The sequence below is a fragment of the Desmodus rotundus genome, chromosome 8 (genome assembly GCF_022682495.2).
Source record: "Desmodus rotundus isolate HL8 chromosome 8, HLdesRot8A.1, whole genome shotgun sequence".
Taxonomy (NCBI): Eukaryota; Metazoa; Chordata; class Mammalia; order Chiroptera; family Phyllostomidae; genus Desmodus; species Desmodus rotundus.
The window spans coordinates 95,872,957-95,892,980 of record NC_071394.1 but is presented as its reverse complement, the minus strand read 5'-3'; the positions used below and the strand labels follow the sequence as shown (position 1 = coordinate 95,892,980).

The 20,024-nt window shown below is 44.6% G+C and overlaps 1 protein-coding gene across 2 annotated transcripts in view; it reads right to left on the bottom strand.

The window, feature by feature from the left end:
• The window catches only part of HRH1 (histamine receptor H1), a 91,737-nt gene that overhangs the window by 37,278 nt on the left and 34,435 nt on the right, over positions 1 to 20,024 (bottom strand). Inside the window, exon 2 of one of the 2 annotated variants that reach the window (XM_045192415.2) lies at positions 17,500 to 17,633. The exons of the other annotated variant lie outside the window; for it this stretch is intronic. The gene's annotated coding sequence lies outside the window, so the exon portion shown is untranslated. The remainder of the gene's footprint in view (positions 1 to 17,499; positions 17,634 to 20,024) is intronic. 2 annotated transcript variants of the gene reach the window in all.

Below are 20,024 nucleotides of genomic sequence, written 5' to 3'. Positions count from 1 at the left end.
TTCAAACTTTTGTTTTAATAAAAGTATTGCATTAAGATAAAGTTAACAACAACAACAAAAAGTGAGTCATTGCAAATTGGCGCAGCCACTCTGGAAGTTCCTTAAAGAATTAAAAATAGAACTACCTTATGAACCAGCAACTCCACTTCTGGAAATATTTTTAAAAAATACAAACCACTAATTCGAAAGACATAGGTACCCCCTATATTCATTGCATTATTATTTAAAATAGCCAAGATATGGAAGCAACCTAAGTGCCCATCAATAGATAATTGGATACAGAAGATGTGGTACATATATACAATGAAATACTCAGCCATATGAAAAATGAAATCTTATCATTTGTGACAACATGGGTGGGCCTAGAAGGTATTATGCTAAGTGAAATAAGTCAAAGACAAAGACAAATACCATATGGTTTCACTCATATGTGGGATCTAAAGAACAAACAAAACAGAAACAGACTCATAGGCACAGAGAACAAACTGAAGGTTGTCAGATAGAAAGTGGGTGAGGGGGCAGGGGGATGGGTGAAAAAGGTGAAGGGATTAAGAAGTTACAAAATGTGGGTTGCAGCCTGGTCCCTGGTTGAGGAGTGTTCGAGAGGCAACCAATCAATGTTTCTCCCACACATGGATGTTTCTCTCCCTTTCCTTCTCCCTACCTTTCCCTCTCTCTAAAATAAATAAGCAAATAAAATCTTTTAAGAAAAATAAGTTACAGAATATTCACAGGGATGTAAAGTATAGCATAGGGAATATCATCAATCATATTGTAATACAGAGTTCTGGTCAACATGGAAGTGTAGGTAGATATGCTTCGCTTCCTCGCACAACCAAAAGAAGGAAAACAACCAATTTAAAAACAAAAAACAACCAGCACTGCCAGAAAATCAAACTGTATGGAAGTCCGACAACCAAGGAGTTAAAGAAAAAACATTCATCCACACTGGTAGGAGGCACAGAGACAGGCGGCTGGGGCGGAGAGGATGCACAACTAGGTGGTGGCTCGTGGACCTGGCGGTCCCACGTTTGCGTGTGGATAAACAAACCGGGAGGAACAACTGGGAAGTGAGACAAACCACACAACCCAGGGTTCCAGTGTAGGGAGATAAAGCCTCAAAACCTCTGACTGTAAAAACCTGTGGGAGGTTGTGACAGCAGGAGAAACTCCCAGTCTCACAGGAGAGTCCATTGGAAAGGCCCATGGGATCCTAGAACATACGCAAACCCACCCACCTGGGAATCAGCACCTGAGAGAGCACAATCCACTTGTGGGACATGGGGGAAGAGACTGAAAGAGGGGCAAGAACTGAGCAAGTGGCATTGTTCCCTGTCTGACCCCTCCCCCACATACAGCGCCGCATTGCAGCGATGTGGGTTGTCCCACCATGGCGAATACCTAAAGCTCCGCTCCTTTAACATAACATAACAGGTGCACCAAAACAAAGAAATATGGCCCAAATGAAAGAACAGATCAAAACTCCAGAAATAGAACTGAGAGACAAGGAGATAGCCAACCTATCAGATGCATAGTTCAAAACACTGGTAATCAGGATGCTCACAGAATTGGTTGAGTATGGCTGCAAAATAAAGGAAGGAATGAAGGCTATACAAAGTGAGATAAAGAAAAATATACAGGGAAACAACAGTGAAGGGAAGGAAACTGGGACTCAAATCAACAATTTGGAACAAAAGGAAGAAATAAACATGCAACCAGAACAGAATGAAGAAATAAGAATTCAAAAAAATGAGGAGAGGCTTAGGAACCTCCAGGACAACTTTAAATGTTCCAACATCCAAATCATAGGGGTGCCAGAAGGAGAAGAGGAAGAGCAAGAAATTGAAAACTTATTTGAACAAATAATGAAGGAGAACTTCCCCAGTCTGGTGAAGGAAATAGACCTCCAGGAAGTCCAGGAGACTCAGAGAGTCCCAACACAGTTGCACCCAAGGAAGCACACACCCAAGGCACATCATAATTACATTACCCAAGATGAAAGATAAGGAGAATCTTAAAAGCAGCAAGAGAAAAGGAGACAGTTACCTACAAAGGAGTTCCCATAAAACAATCAGCTGATTTCTCAAAAAAAACCTTGCAGGCAAGAAGAGGCGGGAGAGTAGTATTCAAAGTCATGAAAGGCAGGGACCTACATCTAAGATTACTGTATCCAGCAAAGCTATCATTTAGAATGGAAGGGAAGATAAAGTGCTTCTCAGTTAAGGACAAGTTAAAGGAGTTCATCATCACCAAGCCCTTATTATATGAAATGTTAAGGGGGCTATCTAAGGAAAAGAAGATGATCGAAAATATGAACAGTAAAATGACAACAACTCACAACTAATAAACAAAAAAAAACTTAAGGAAACAACTAGAACAAGAGCAGAATCACAGAAATAGAGATCACATGGAGGTTATCAATGGGGAGGGGAGAGAATGGGGAAAAGGTGCAGGGAATAAGAAGCATAAATGGTAGGGACAAAATAGACAGGGGGAGGTTAAGAATAGTGTAGGAAATTGAGAAGCCAAAGAACTTATGTGTATGACCCATGGACATGAACTAAGGGTGGCCAGAGGGAGGGGGGTTGCTGGGTGGAGGGGGATAAATGGGAGAAAAGAATGGGACAACTGTAATAGCATAATCAATAAAATATACTTTTAAAATATTGTACTATCTATGTATGGTGCTAGGTGGGTACTAGAATTATCAGGGGGATCACATCTGAAATTATATAATTGTCTAACCACTATGCTGTACACTTGAAGCAAATATAAAATAATACTGAATGTTAACTGTAATTGAAAAATAAAAAATAAGTATAATAAGAGAACAGTTGTGTTCCCACTCTGCTGACTCCCTCTCACCGCTGCTTGCAAATACCTGCGCTGAGTAACCGGTATCATAGTGTGACTGGGATGGATGCTGAGCTGTGGGGGACCTCCCAGGACAAGCAGTTGGGGATCCCGCTAGTGGAGGCAGCTCAGGCTGGTTGTGCGGTGGCGGTGTCCCTGCTGCCTGCTGGCTGAGAGGGACAACGGAGGGGAGCCTGCACCATTTTTTCTTTAGGTGTATTGACTGACATTTAATGAGGACAATCGTGACCAGTTAGAATTTTCTGCAAAGAATGGAATTAGCTCATAGCTTACTGCTGAATGAAGAAGCATACAATCAACTAAGTGAAGTTCAGAAGGCAGAGTTTATTTTTGATTGGTTGAGATGTTTGGAGAAACTCTTGCTAGCAACCAGCAGGAGTGATGTAAATGAGAAACAAGACTCTTGTTCAACAGCTCCTATCTTTGTTGAACAGCTCCCCAGGGCCTCCTACCCGCAAACTCCTTGCTAAGAATCGAGGCATTCTTTATATTATTGGAGACACATTCTCAGTCTATGAGACAATCAATAAGGGTTGATTGTCTCCAAGTTACCTTCTCACCAAACTTGCTTCTGTGGTATGTTTGGGTTCCTTGTACAAGAAGTTGGGTAAAATAGTGGGTATCACCTTTACTGATACAGTGGGGAATGTTCTTAAAGCTATGATGAGTGCAGAGTCTCAAGGTCAATGTGAGATTATGCTGAGTCTGCAAAATATATTGAAAAGACTTGGAGCAGCTGCTGCACCTTGCCACAGGGATGTTTATAAAGCTGCTGGGTCCTGCTTAACGGATAAGTCCATGGCTGTCTGTTGTGCTGCTGCAAAGGTGAGTGGTCTAACAAGCAGAATTTCTAAAAATTAATATAAAGAAAATCAAAACAGTTTATTCCTGTGAAAACACTAGTAACATCCCCATCACCTTAGGCTGCAACTTTGGTAATCAACTATCTCACCTGCACATGAGGAAATTGAAACCCAGAGACTTACACGAATTTCCCAAAGCTCATCAGGTAGTTAGCAGCACATTTTTGAGGGCAGTGAGTTCAAATTACTCAGTATTCCTTCTACTCTATTAAGCTTCCTCTGTGTAATTGTGTCAATTAAAATTTACATGTAAGGTTTATGTTGTTTGAAAGTGATTTATTTTTGTTTCTCTCATGCCTTATAAACATAGTTGCTTAGATAGTAGAGTTGATTGTGTTGGGATTATTCTCACAACTGTTCATAGCCAAGTCTCGTTGGAAAGACATTGTTTACAGCCTCCTCCTCCCACACTATGTGGACATACTGCTTTAAGGACTTTGAATAAGTATTCATTTATTGTCTCTGTAAGCGTTATTTAGAAACTTTAGATTTGTGTATTATTTTTTGTTAGATCCTGATAGTTACTACAACTGACGTAGATCTGAACCTGGCATTTATAGTTTGTTTTACATTAATTTCTGTTTTCCCACTTGACCAGTGTTTTCCTGAACTTCAGAATGAGGCCAGTTTGGTTTTTTTTTTTTTTACTAATTTTTTTAAAAAAATTTATTGTTATTCAATTACAGTTGTATGCCTTTTCTCCCCATCCCTCCACCCCACCCCAGCTGAACCCACCTCCCTCCTCCACCTCCACCCTCCCCCTTGATTTTGTCCATATGTCCTTTATAGTAGTTCCTGTAATCCCATGAGGCCAGTTTTATATGGAGTACAGACCCGGACGGTGTGGCCACACTGTGTTTTAGGTCCCTTGAAGGTTCCAATTATGATGTGTGAATTTCAGTTTCAAAGCTACTAGGGACAGTGTTGGCTAATGCTATAATTTCTAAACCTCCAGGAAAAGGTAAATTCATTCAATTATTTTCAGAATGTCTTCCAAAATTTTCTTCCCAGTTGATTTAAACACACATATGTAGCATTACTGCTACCCAGTAATTACTTTGTAAGAGAGACAGACTATTTTATAAATTACTCTCAGTGTGTAACTTTGCTCTAGGTCCTAAGACTTCATTTTTAAACAACTAAGTAAACATTCGAGGAAAAAAAGAACCCTTGAAGAAATGTGCTTCATTCAGTCACTGTCTTCCTTTTACATTATAGTCTTTTTTAAAGTAAATTGTGAAGTGTTATCCAAGAGAGAGACGATCTAAATCTCGAGAATTTTTTTTTAAAATAGCATGCAGCTCATTACACACATTTGGCTCGCCATTACTAAGTTTGTAAAAGGGAGCAATGATGTAAATAATTCCAAATAAGAGATATTTGAAGTTTACTATACTTGGAAAATTTGCTTTGTGTTAGTTTTTGTTTTCTATTTATACACTTCTAGGCAGTAAGCAAAGGAGGATAGGATACTTTTTTAAACAAGAGAGTTTGCTTGAGTTTAGTCTACAGTATATACAAAACAATGATGAATAATTGAAAACTTGCTTTATTCTATCTCCAAAGAATAAACAATCTCACACAAATAAAAAAAAAAGAGCAGTTGTAAGAGCAACATCTTAAATTCATGATCTGTATCTAATTTTCTAATAAAAATATTTGGTCATCTTTGGGGAAAACAGTGAGTCAACTTAAAATTGATTTAAAGAAAAGTGTTGAAGAAATAATAGAATGGTAGTAAGGAGACATGACAAAATTGTAAAGGGGAGTGTGAACATTTGCGAAACAAAGTTTTAAAGTCTTCACCCTGCTCACCACGGTGTTGAAAGACTACCTGCTCTTGCCGTTACATGATAAACTTCCGAGTGAGAAAGCCTCCCCCTTTTCTAAAACTATTGGCCCAGTTTTTGTGGCCCACACCTTCCTCTCCTGACAGTGGTCAGGGCACAGGGCAGACAGACCCATTGGGCACGGAGGCATGGGCACGTTGGCTCCCTATGCCCCTGAGGGAGGGGAGCTATTGGTCCTGACCAAGGGCTCACTCTGTAGAGACGGTGCTATGTTTCTTGTGCATCTTCTCATAACTACCCTAAGAGAGAGGCCTTTTGATGATCTCTCCTCCATCTTATAGATGGAGAAACCAAGGCTCAGAGACATAAAGTGTCTTGTTCAATGTCACACAGCAAGTAAGTGGAGAAGCTCAGGCACCAGTCCAGGTCTGTCTGATTCTTGAAAAACCTCCAGTAAATTCTGACTTAGCCTTTGAGGATCAGCATGATTTGGCCCCTACCTAACTTTCCTGCCTCCCATTCCCACTGCTGCTCCCTGGCCCTGACTTCAGTACACCCAGGTGCCATACCTTCATGCCACCGCACCTACTGCGCCTTGCTGTAGGAATGCCCTTCCCACTGCAAACTCTCAGAGACTTCCATCCATACTTCACCTCGCAGGCCAAGTGTTCCCTGCTCTGTGATCTCCTCCTTTCTTGATTTGTCCTTAGGAAGACAAAGGTCCTCCTCACGGTCCACATACCCCACTCCCCTGGGTTCTCTTCACTGCAGCCCTTCCACCTGGCTGTCCCTTCCTGTAAGTCTGTGTTCTCCTCGAGGGTGAAGACACGGTCTCTCTGCCCCAGGAGCCGGGCACAGGGCCTGGCACACAGCAGGCACTTGGGAATTGCAGAGCAGTTTGACTAGAGAGCTTACAAATGAGGTTAGGGGCAATTCAGACATGGTTTGAATTCCAATTCCACCCTGTACCAGCTGTGTGACCCTGGGCAGGTTGTTCTACCTCTCTGAATCTCAGTTTCTGCGTCTCATTGTAAACTGTTATAAGAATGAAGTAACAATTATAGGTGAAGAGCTTGACATAGTGAACATTCCACCAATATTAGCTATAGTAATAAGATGTTGGTTGAGTAATTTATTTATCAGTAAATATGGTCAAAAATGGAGGAAGAGTGAGAGAGTGAGAGGAAGTGGGGGCAGGTGTCAGAAGGAAGTCCAGGCCAGCAGGCCAATTTTGGAACCCAAAGATGGGAAAACAGCCAACTAACAGGTGGCCATCTATGCAGAAGGTCAGCTATCAGGTATAGCCCAGCATCACAGTCAGATCAACCACAGGGTAAGGGCATCCAGGACCCAGGGAAAGTCCAACTCTTAGACAGCAAGCTTCTGACAGCAGCAAGAAGAAATCTATGAACCTGGAGTTTGTGGGGCAGAACTCTTCCCATGTGGTACGTGGGAGACCGGCAGAGCTAAAGAAAACATCCAAATTCATGTGCCATGTGCTTGCAAAGTGCTTTACACGCATTTTATCATTTCATCCTCACAGCAACGTTATCAGGTGATGCTTCTAGGATCCCATTTCACAGAGGAAGAAACTGAGACCCAGAGAAGTTAAGAAACTTGCTCAAAGATACACACTTGGTGAGTGGTAGGGCCAGGGTTTGAACCCAGGCAGACTGGTTCCAGAGAAACGCTTCAGGACCTCTGCCCCTCATCAGGGGCCAGGGTGGTGCAGAGCCTGAAGGTGAAGGTCAAGAGACCTGGAGGGGAGGAAGGTGGCAGGGGCCCGGGATTGGGTGATCCCCACATTAGGGATCACGTGATTTGAGTAGTTTCTGCACAATATGTTCTACCTGGGGTGGGAAGAATTGATCCCTGGAGACCAGCCAGATGCAGCTGGGTGGGGGGCAGTGCGTACATTTCCCATATCCTCAGATCTACCTACTGAGAAGACAAATACTGATGAGAGTCCCATGACACCGGGGAAACTGCCTCCAAATTGCCTTCTTCATTAACTGTACAAAGTTGCATCTTAATTAGGCTTAATGGAATACAATTATCAGACCCCAAGTTTCTCTTTCAGCTTCCAAGAAAGAATGCCACAGAGACGGGCCAGAAGCCAAAAATGTGGGACTGTGGAGAGCTTGGCAGGGCTCTCCCTACAGGGAATCCTGTGCCTGCAAAGGAGGGTCAAGGCACCAGGCAGCACGATGGTGGCTGGGGCATCAGGGATACAGGCTCCTGAGATGAGGAGATGAAGGGGGCCTGGGCTTTGGGGTCAGGAGTGGGTGGGAAGCTTCACTCTGCCTCTGACCAGTGGTGTGACCTGCAGTTACTGCCCTCTCTGAGCCTCAGTTTTTTCATGTGTAAAATGGGATGGTGAAAACATTTACCATTGGGTGACCGCAGGGAGCAAATGAGATCATGGGCATGACAGTGTCTGGCACAGAGCCAGGTATGTAGTTTGTTCTCCATATCTATGAGCTCGAGGTCCAGGAGGTGGTGTGGAGCTGATCCCACGGACCCTTTCCGTGATTCAGTGAGTGTCATCTCCTATCACCTCACATTCCATGCTCCAGTGACGCACACCTCTTAGTGCCTGGAAAGTTCTAAGTTCCTTCCTGTCTCAAGGGCTCTGTATGTGCTGTCTCTTCTGTTTGGCACACCTGGTCCCTGGTTAATACCTACTCATGCTTCCAACCTCAGCTCAAATATCACCTCCTCCAGGAAGCTTTCCTTAGCTCAGACCAAAGTCTCCTAACATCATTTATCTGTGGGATTATTTAATTACATCTCTTCTCTTTCCTACTAGGTAGTCAGTTCCATGAGTGTAGGTAACATTTCCATTTTGCCCTCTGTTGTATCTCCAGCTCCAGGCTCAGGGTTTATCACAAAGTAGCTCTTCAATTCATGTTTGTTCAATGGATGGATCTGCACATCTGGCTGAGCCTCAGCGAATGCATCTGTTCAATGGGAATCATAATCCCACCCTATGGTTTTGTGAAATGATTAAACAATTTCTGGTACACAGCAGGTCCTCGATGGACCACCCCTTCATTCCCTGACTCCTTTTGATTTAGGAGGAGTCAAAATCAGGAAAATAGCTAGCCCAAAGAGCAGCTTGGCTAGGGCATAGGGGATGGGGGCTGGGGTGGGGAGAGGAGCCCAAAGGCTGACACCACAAAGGGTCAGGATGCTAAAAGCTGGAAGGAACTTGAGAAATTATCTAGTTAATTGGTTCCCAAAGGCTCCTTTTAATTTTTCCTGCCATGAAATAATTTCATCCACCACAAAACTACATTTATCAGAGAAGAATCCACTTTCCCAGCCTTGAATTACTCAAAGACATCCTGTTCTATCAGCCAGCGCCTGCCCAGTGTGAGGGGAGCCACATGGAGACACTGCTAAGGCGATTCCAGCAAAAGCCAGGGCCTCCGCCGGTCTGGGCAGCAGGCAAACCATTTCCCTTAACTTCCTGAAATATATGCAACAGCCTCCGAGGGCCGGGTACAAGGGCCTGAGTTAAAAGCCACTGTGGGACCACACAAAGGGGAAAGGTCTCTACTTTTTGCGGGTATTTTTTTCCAAGCTAGACATGCTTTCTGTGGGCAGCTCTGCAGGCACTTGACAAAGCCAGGATAGGGGAGCAGGAGCTTTCTGCCTGGCAGTTCCCCCTCAGGGGGCCAGTGACAGCCTTGGTGACACCTTAAATTTACAAGTGGCCCTTTCCTCACAGAGTCTGAGGTTGTGCTGTTTTTTCAGACAGGGAAGCCCACGTGTGCTGTTAGGTCCATATGCACTTCTGTAGAGATCTCCAGCCCTGATCCCCACTTTTATGGCAGACCCCACAGTATCTTGTACTTGGCCACCTCCTCTCGGCTCCCCTCCACAAGCCCTTCTCTGCCCCTTCCTTCTCCCAACTCACCGCCCCAGTCTCGGCTCCTTCTTTGTTCTAACTGCACACTTACTCCCCATTCTATAATGAGTAGTGCCTTGCCACACCTCGGGGTGCTCTCTTTGCCTACATGACCTTCCTCTCAGCACCTGGTGAACTCATATGCAGGCAGTAGGGCCTTCCCTTGCATTCCCAGGCAACACAAATCCCTTTCCAGCTGTTGCCAGGGCTTGCCTCTGTCAGCACCTCTCAACCTGGAGGTGACTGGTTTATGTGCACACCTGCCTTCCCTTCTGCATGGAAGGCTTTTCTGAGAAAGATGGTATCTTCTTCTGTTTCCCTTAGCTCCAGTTCAGACAGGGCTGGAAGGCAGGAAGGGGTCCTCTGGATGCCTTTGTCCAGCTGAATCCACTGATGGGCTCCCTAAAACTGGCCACAGCTTTTGAGGGCAGGAGCATCTTTCTTGGGAGGGGCCATCAAAGAGGTCTTTTTCTTCCTTAAAGGTAAAGAACCTCCACCCTAAGCCCTCAGCATCTCGATGGAAGAAAATGTGTGTAATTCTTTCCTGTAGTATTTGCACAATTCTGCACATAGCAGCCCTTGGAATAAAGTGTTACTAAGTCGTGGAGTTTTTCTGAGCTGGAGATCTAGTCCAATCTTTCTATTTCACAAATGAAGAAGCTGAGTCCCAGGGAAATGATTTACTCACCTGTCAGCCAGGTGGAATACTTAGGGGAAATACAATACCTTCTCTACTATGAATAAGAAGTAGTGATATTAATATATATTTTTAATATTAAATTACTCATCCTTTGACTCATTCTCCAATCGTTTTTCAAGCACTTACACCTACTGTGTGCAAGGTACAGCCATGTGGGTATAGAAATGACCCACACCCAGGCCCTACTCTTGGAGATCTCAGAAGCAGCAGGGAGAGAAGATGCATGCATAGCCATCAAAATGCACACATAGAGGAATCCAGAGGAGGGAGGGATGACTTCCTGGTGGGGCCTCTAGGAAGGCTTTGTGGAAAAGTGGTACCCAAAGGACACCGCTTTGCACAAAGGACATCCCAGGCCCATCGATGCTGGAGCTGGAGCCCATGTCCCTACTCTATTCTCCACTTGGTCTCAGACTATACTATCTCCCCAAGGCACAGTGTAACTGTTGGGATGATTTAGGCTAAAAGTCACAGAAAACCCAATTCACTTGTTTGTTTGTTTGTTTTTAAAGATTTTATTTACTTATTTTAGACAGAGGGAAAAGGGGGGGAGAAAGAGAGGGAGAGAACTATCAATGTGTGGTTGCCTCTCACACGCCCCCTACTGGGGATGACCTGGCTCACAACTCAGGCATGTGCCCTGACTGGGAATCTAACTGGCAACCCTTTGGTTCGCAGGCTGGTGCTTAATCCACTGAACACCACCAGCCAGGGCCCCAATTCACTTGTTTTAAGTAATAAAAAATGTATTCTCCTTTTAACAATAAGTCTCAAGTTGGGGCACCTCAAGGATGTCATCAAGGACTCCAGTACTTTCCACCTTTTGGTTCTGCTATCCTCCATGTCCATCATGAATGTCCTCAAACCAGATTACCTCCTGTTTAAAAGATGGCTGCCACAGGCCCAGAGGTCACACCTGAACACAACATGCATTTCCTTCTTAAGATCCAGGAGACCTTTACTAGAAACACCTGGATCCCAGCCCCACCAACCTCCCTCATGTCTCATGCTCACTACTGAATGAATCATCAGCAACAGGGTTAAATTTCCTGGGATTGGCTGAGCTAAGAACAGGTCACCTTCCCTGAGGGGTGCTTACCCAAATAAAATGCAGATTCTGTTAGCCAGGGAATGGCTGCCAATTGTGACTATTACACATATCAAACAACATGGCTATTTCTCAGGTTCTTTACCTGGGGAACATCTGAAATGGGACTAACAGTGGTGGTCAACTGTGCATCTCTTCGGCCACACACTGTCTTAGGTCCATAACAGCATGTGACAAATAAGCCTGGGCCCCTGTCATGTGCCAGGTTCTATGCTACGTTTTGGGACATACAGACACAGTTCTCTGCGTAGGAGGAGAGTTAAACAGGCAATTACAACACGGTGTGATGCGTGCTCCGGCAGGGGAGCAGGGATGCTGGGGAGATGGCTCGCTCTGCTCACCCTGCCCAAGATAGGGAGGATATGTTCAGGGAGTCTTCCCAGAGGTATAGTCTAAGCCATTACCTGGAGGAGTGGGAGTTACCCAAGCAAGGAAAAAATGCAAGCAGAGGGAACAGCGTCTGCAAAGGACCTGAACTGAATGAGAGCAAGTGTCTCTTAGGATTGGCAATATGCTTCATGGGTACACGCAAGACGTCTGAGTGAGAGATGTGCGTTTGAATCCTGGAGTCATCACAAATAGGGAGCATGACTATAGGCCAGTTGCTTAACCTTCTAGTGCCTGTACTGTTTCACCTATAAAATAGGGATAGTAATACATATCTCATAGGGTGGGCGTGAGGCTCAAATAAGATCCTGTTTATAAAGTTCTTACCACAATGTAAATGTTCAGTTATTGCAGTTATCTTATGAGGATTGGACCCTATAATACAGAGATGCACCAGGAGAGATGGATGGGGGCTGAACAGGCTTCTCTGAATAGTTCGCTACCAGTAGACAGGCTGGGCTTGCACCACCCAATATGTGGCCACCGACTACATGTGACTAGTGAGCTCTTGAGTGTGGTGGGTCAGAACTGAGATATTATCCAGTATAACACACACTGGAATTTGAAGACTCAGTTCCCTCCCCCACAAGAAAAAATATTTTATTCATAATTTTTTATTTTGACTACCTGTTGAAATGATAATACCTTGGAAATATCTAGTAAGATAAAATGTGTTATTGAAATTAACTACACTTGCTTCTTTTTACTTTTTAAAATGTGGCTACTAGGATATTTACAATGACATTTGTGGCTCGCATACATTTCTGTTGGAGAGTGCTGGGCTAGGCACATTATCCCCTTGTAAACGCAAAGAAATAGAAACACAAACCCATTCGGTGCCTGCAGCAGAGCCCAGGGACACACCCACCATCGCTCAATCCACTCAAGCTCCTCTCTGCACAGTCCTCAGACTGCTGGGAACTCACTTAGCATTGCTAATGTGATGGAAGTGGTGCTCCCCACGGCCACTTGCCACTCGCCACTCACTCTCTCTTGTTTTTCAGTCTGTGGTTTGTTCTTAGATGGGCCTATTTTCTCCCAGGTCCCCAGCTTCTCCTTTGCTTAATGAGTCCCATTTCCTGGAACACTTGACAAGTGATGCTCTCGATATAAAAGAAGGGAGGGCAGAGGTGTAGAAATGGTCTATGACTATAGAACTGAGCCCTAAAATATTGGTTCTGCAGCCACCCCCAGGGTCTAGGGATGGCTCCACCTGCCAGGTCCAACCAGACCATGGACACTTGAGGGCCCTACACAAACATGAAGGGACCCACTCTTCCAGGGCACAGAGTCCAGGACTCCTTCAGGCTACTACAGTGTTGTTGCCTTCTATTTGGGGACACCTCCAGATGGAAGTTTCAGATGACTGGGATTCAGCTTATCAGAGAGCTGTCTCATCACCTATGGTACACACCTTTGGTGTCTGTCCCATAATGGCTTGGTCTACTTCGAGACAGTTGGGTGCTCTGATGGGGTCTCTCCACACAAGAATGTTCTCTCTTTGCCTGCCATGCAGGGCAGGCTGGAAGTGCTGGAGGGTTAACCCCCCAGTAGCAAGGCTCAACCAGCCTTATAAGACCATTCTCAGACAAGGCCCACAGTGTCTCAGTGAGTTCCCGGGAGAGCCGGGGTGCCTTGCCAGTGGGAGTAATCTGTGCATTAACTCACCTTTCATTAGTTTTATTCTTTTCCCTGGCTCCCTTCCCATTCCCACTTGGGATCACCTCCTTAATAAACTCTTCAGACTTTGGCTCAGTCTGCTTTGGGGAGAACACAGATAAAGTCGTCATCTTTCCCCCTAGATGACTTCTTGTCCCAGGGATTGCATTGTCCTCCTCTTAGATGTTGTGGAAGCTAGAAAACTAGGAGTCAACTTTGATTTTTACTTCTATCTCACCTCCCACATTCCAACCATCTTTAAATGTTGTCCATTCTACCTTCTAAGTGCTTCTCAATTCCACTTTTTGGAGTCATTCTGCCACCACTTCTGGCCAGGCCACCATCATCTCTGGTGTGGACAGCAACTTTGGCCCTCTGTTCCTGCCTCAACTTTTGATCTGGTGACTCCAAAATCTGCCCAGATCTGCCAAGCCCATGCCCACATATCTAAACACCTCCTGGATAACACCTCTTGGTGGTACACCTCAAACTTGGCATTCCCAAGCCTCCTTCTGGGGTACCTATGTCCGTGACTGGGTTCCCCACCTGTGAGCCCTATACCTGTAAAGCACAAAAGGCATCCTCAGTAATTCTCTTTCCTCACCACCAGTTTCTGCCTTGGAAATTTCTTGCACATCAACCCTCTCCTTCCATTCTCACATCACTGTCTTCATTCAGGTGGCCAATGTCTCTTGGCAGGAATATGAAGATTCTTTCCTAATTGGTCTGCCTGCCTCTGGTCTTGCCCTCTTTAATCCTTCTTCTATGTTGTTATTAGAAAGATTTTCCTAAGATTCCAATCAGATCATGATGCCATTCTATTAAACTCTTCACTGGCTCCCAATGTCCTATGAATGATTCCATCATTGACATTAAAGACCTCTTACAATTTGGCTTCAAACAACCTCAACTCCCACCTTTCCCTCAACACCTATGCTGTAGCCCCCCAGATCATCTGTACTCTTTCTTGCCTTGGGCCCCACAACTGTTAGGGGTGGGCCCAGGGATCCTCATCAGGTCAGTCACCCATTTTAATAGGAAGTCCCTACCCTCCTCTTCTCCATCCCAAAAAACGGCACCACCCCCTAATGTGCAACCCAGGAGCCAGGCCAAAACAAATGTCTGATACACCGCAGCAATTATTATAGTAATGTGATGTGTCTCTCAGTCATTTGTATGCTCTAAGCATCTGGTTCCTTCATTAAATAAAATCCTGGCAGCACAGCCCTAACAAAATGGGACTTAGATCAGAGGGAGAGAATGTTTGGAGCATGAGTGTTTGGAAAGTGAGGGTGGGGAAGGGAAGATTGTCTGGCTGGGACCTTATGGGGAGGGACAACGAGCAAGCATGGTGGGCATGTGAGGTGGAGGGGTGTGTAAGAACAAAAAGTGTGAGGACATAGAGAACCAACTGCAGCTCTTAGGACCTCACAGCCTTGCAGAAGGCAGGGCCCAGGGTCTCCACATCCCCCTGTGCTACAGATGGCAGAGGCTATAGGAAGTGAAGGGGGGTAGATGAGGGCCCAGTGGAGAGCTGGATAACCAAGCCTTCAGCTAGACAGTGGAATAAATGAATCCAAAACAAAAGCAGAGTCAAGAGCAGCACCCTCATTTCCCAGGTGAAGAAATTGAGCTGAAAAACTCTCCTGTAATCACCAGCTAGTGAAAGGCAGAGTAGGGATGTTCCTGTCACGACCTGCCAAATGTGGTCTTCCCTCTTCATTTCCTGAGAGCTAACACTGTAGTGTTAGAAAGAGTGTGAAGATGGGAGGGAAGTCTTCGATGATCTGTTTTGTTTCTCTTGATCAATTCTGTGGATATATGTCATGACCACCCAACATAACCACATACTGCAATACTTTTAAAGATGATCTTCAAAAGGCACATGTACAGTGATATCCAGCAATTACAAATGTGAAGTCATACTTTCCAGAAGTGATGACTAAGTTGGGTTGCATTTCTTTACCTGCTTAAATTAAATCCATTGAGTGACCATTATAAACACCCAAACTAGCATTGAAGTTATTTTCAGACTAATGTGCCTTTTACAGACAACACTCTTTGCTCAAAACAAAGTACTTTATAGAGCTTCCTATAATATGAAAGATTTTGTATTCCCCTTTCCTGGGGAATAATTTTACAGGAAAAAGAAAATCTTTGCCTGGCAATGCCAGGCCATATATCAGGCACCAAGGTTAATGAGTTTGCAAAGTAGCCAGGTCCCAGCCTTTGGGAGGCTCACAGTCTAGAATAGAAGTCCAACATTAAAGAAACAGTTATAAATGAAGAGACATCAAGAGATGTTATAGCACATAAACGGGTGTGCTAACCCAGTGCTTCTCCACCTTTAACATGCACACGAGTCATTTGTTAATAGACAGACTCCAAATGGGTAAGGCTGGGGTCAGATCTGAGATTTTGCATTTTTAACAAGCCCCCAGGGGATGCCGATGGTGCAGACCCATGGACCACAGTTTGAAGCTGAATGGCTACTTATGATTTGTAATATCATTCCCTATGACAGCATCATACGCAGTTTCCAGAAGGGCAGCATCTCAAATGTATGACATGTATATAAAGCACAGGTGCTCAGAAAGGCTCTGAGAGATAACTTAAGGCTCAAGTATTAATGTTGCTGTTACTGAGGAGTACCTACTATGCACTAGCAGATTAAACAGACATGTCCCCATCCTGATGGAGTGAGTCATTGAATGGGTGTAGACAATGTCAAATAGATAAAATAAATGAAGCCACTTTAAAATGGAGCCGGAGCTGCCATACCAGAGGAGCACCTGCCTCAAACCCTGGGAATATTAAAAACAGGGCAAAATAACATTTGGACTGGGACTAAAGCAACTTGATTTCCATGAATGTGCCCCAAAATAGTCTGCAAAGACAGCAAGAAAGCAGATATTAAGACTATGGGACTGATGAAAACCAGACTAAAAATTTAAAACTTTGTTTAGAATTAATATCCCTATGTAATTTTATCTCTACCAGTAGAAATGTCTTCTGTCTATTGAGGTAACTGTTCCCCTCCCGTCTCATAAATACCCCTTGCCTTTGTTCCCTAATTAGAACACTATATGGTTATGTTCCAGTTAAAGGTGAGATCATATGGTATTTGTCCCTCACCACCTGGCTTATTTCACTTAGCATAATGCTCTCCAGTTTCATCCATGCTGTTGCAAAGGGTATAAGCTCCTTCTTTCTCTCTGCTGCATAGAATTCCATTGTGTAAATATACCATAGTTTTTGGATCCACTCGCACTGAAGTTAAGAACAATAGCCAGGCGGGGGGGGGGGGGGGGACACTGGGAAGAGGGGATTACAGGAACTACTATAAAGGACACATGGACAAAACCAAGGGGGAGGGTGGAGGTGGGGGAGGGAGGTGGGTTCAGCTGGGGTGGGGTGGAGGGATGGGGAGAAAAGGCATACAACTGTAATTGAATAACAATAAAAATTTTAAAAAATTAAAAATTAAAAATAAAAGAAAAAGAACACTGTTTGGGCTTCTGTCTGAATCCATGCTTCCTGAATAGCTATTCTTATTGGCCTCAAATAAATGCTTGCTGTCTCTCACTTCGAAAGGCCTCTTGCTTTTAGGTTAGCAGCGAGTAAAAATAAAAAAATCATAATACAGACCACCATAAACTTGCACCTGCAACAAATGTTTTGAGGGTCCAATAGGGAGCCGTGACCTAGTCAAGGAGGTTGGCGGGGGGTGGGGTGGGAAGATGCTCCAGGACCACCCAACCCATGCAGGACCTTGTGAAGAGTTTTGCCCAGTCTTAAGAGTGCGAGGGGCTGCTGAAGAGTTTTAAGGTGGAGAAAGAATACCATAAGACCTCTCTGGCTGTAGGGCAGAGAAGAGACTGGAGGGGCCAGAGCATATATAGTCTCTTCAATGGGAGTGTGGGACCAGAGTAATAGAGACGGCATTTCAGTCTCTCTCTAGGTGGCATAAAACTCTGAAGCTGTGGATGGCCACTTTCTGGTCCAAGGATGCTGGAAGCAGGGACAGACAGTCTGCTAAGAACAGAGAATGAATCAGACACACAGGAAGTAACTGGGTGACAGAGGACTTGCAGGGGTGGAGGTGGAGGAGCGAAACAGCTGTGGGGGTGGGGTGGAAGTGGGGGTGCTCTGCTGCATTTCAGCCTCTGGTTCCAGAACTACTTGAGGCTCTTTTGCTGTCCTACCTTGATTTCCTTGGGATGGCTCTGTCTCCTTATAGACGTTCCTTGGTGGAGGTGGTTTCTGTCCCTGACAAACCAGAGAGTCCTAGAGAATCCAGCAGCACAGCCAAACTCGGGCTTTCAAAAGTGCCAGAGCACTGCAAAGACAAACAGCAGTGCCCCAAGATTAGGGTCCCCCATAATTTAACCCAATGACATCAACATCAGAAAGTTGCTTGTTTCAAACAAATGCACATAGATTCCTGAGCTCCAGCAGGGCCACACTAGGTCATTTCCACCCACTACACTGAGGTGGAGGAAATTTCTAGCCAACCCAGGAGTGGGAAAATTTCAGAGTGGGGGTGGGGATTAGTACGGGGGTGTTGTCAAGGGACCCCATGACAGAAATGTCTAAATATCATCACAGCTGGAAAGACAAAATGGTTTTGAAGATCAGCACTGTCCAGGCAGCCCCATTCAAAGGTGTTTATGTTTCTTCTCACGTTGGAGATTTGGGTTTGATTTACAAGGGACTGAGAAGAATATGAATCTTTTCAAAAGCAAAACAACCTTGCAGAAAGCTACAGTGTTTTGCTGTTTTTGGTTACAGGCACGAACAGGATTCAGGGTCTGAAAGATTTCTCTTAAAAAGGAAATGTCTTGAAGGAATGTCAAACTGACCTCTCAAAGGTGCTGACTGCATGCATGTTACTGCTTGGGAAACCTGTACCTTTGTCTTTTAAAGGGGGATGGTTCTCCTCTGGCAGGATATCTTGACAGTTTTAGGGGCAGGGCATCCAAAAGTATGGTGTGCACAGAAGTATTGGTAGGCAGAGTGATTCTTCTTTTTTTGTCTCAACAAGAAAATTTGTTGTTTTAATGGTTATGCATTTATTTTAAGGCCTATCAGGAAAAAAGCACATTAAACCCATAATTTCATGGCTAGTATTGCTCAGGTTGAGGCTTAAATTAAAAAGTAAGTTGACTTAGAAAATTATTAAGTAAAGACAGTTGGTTTACAAGCTAGGCAAAAGTTGTGAAATTTGAGTACCATTGAGATGAAAGGTAGGGGGGCCTACAGCTTAGAGTCTGGCATTGAGTAGGAGCCCCGATGTGACAACCACCACTTAGCAGGAGCCTATGTCATCTCTAATCCTTACAATAATCAGGGTAGGGATTATCGTTCCCAAGAGTTGGAAAAAAAAAAAAAAACAGGCCAGGAGAAATGAAGACACTTGTCCAAATGCACACAACTAGAAAGTGACAAAGTTGGGGCTTGAACATAGGTCTGTTTGCCTTCAGTCTCAGATTCTCTAAGCACTGTAACAGCCTTAACAATAAACCACTCTCTCTCACCTCTAGAAAAAACAAGTATCCTTCATATAAATGCCTCATAAAGACCCAAGATTGAAGTATGGTCCATGTTACCCCAATGCATACATGTATGCCACATATCTATTTGCACCTGTGCTTGGAAACCCAGAACCAAACCAATAAACTTCAAGACCAGCTCTTCCTTCCACATGGCTAGCCCACTGCCCTGGCCGCAGGAAGCCTAAGGTGAGCAGCCTGGACGGCATGGCCTTGGGGCAGCATGTGGCGGCCAGTGCTCTTCTCATTGTTGGAGTAGTAAAAGTTGAGGCCCAGGTGTGGACCAGGGAAGGGGACCTTCAGTTCTGGTTTGGTCATGCTCACTTAGGGTCCAGGAATGTAAGTGCTCAGGGTCCTCTGGGCACTTACATTCCCTCTTGGAACCTGCATGGCAGGACTAGGTGTTCCTGGGCCCCTGGCTAAATGCCATCTGGAGGACACACTTCTACTAACATCCATAATGGTGTCCCAAAGGTTCCCCATACCACACCAGAAGGCTCCTGGATTTCTCCCTATCACACAGTCATTCTAGAAGTATGTGCTCCCATCCATCTCACCTCCAAGTACCTGAATTTTACCTGTTTTCACTCTCTCAGTGGCCATTTTTCACAAAGAAGTGTGCATGTGTGTTTTAAAATTATCATCATAATATCATTCTGCAGTTAACTCCTGTCTCAGCAAAACAACAAATCGTTACCATCATGAACCAGTGGGATCCCTTGAGAACTGCCAAACTATTATGTCCAGTGAGGCCAGGTATCTTATTAGAGGACTGGCTGATATCAACTAAGCACTAACTGTGTCCCAAGAACTGTTCTAAGAGCTTTCTATATATTAGTTCATTTAATTCTTCTTCAGCCAGGTACTATTATCCTCCCAATCTTACAGATGAAGAAACTGAATCACAGAACAATGAAATAGTGACATTGTGAATATACAGCCAGAATCACTGGGCTGGGCTATGATGTAAGCTTGAGGGTGTATCCTGGATAAATAAGGGTGACACATTCATCTGAGAGCACGGAAATCTGGGTTGCAGCTACACATGAGCTGTGTGACCTTGGACAAACTACTCTACCTCACTGAGAACTTTCTGTCATCCATATAATGGGGACAAGACCTGTTCTGCTCACCCAGAGGGTTTCTGTGAAAGTCAGAGGAGATAACGGATGTGAAAC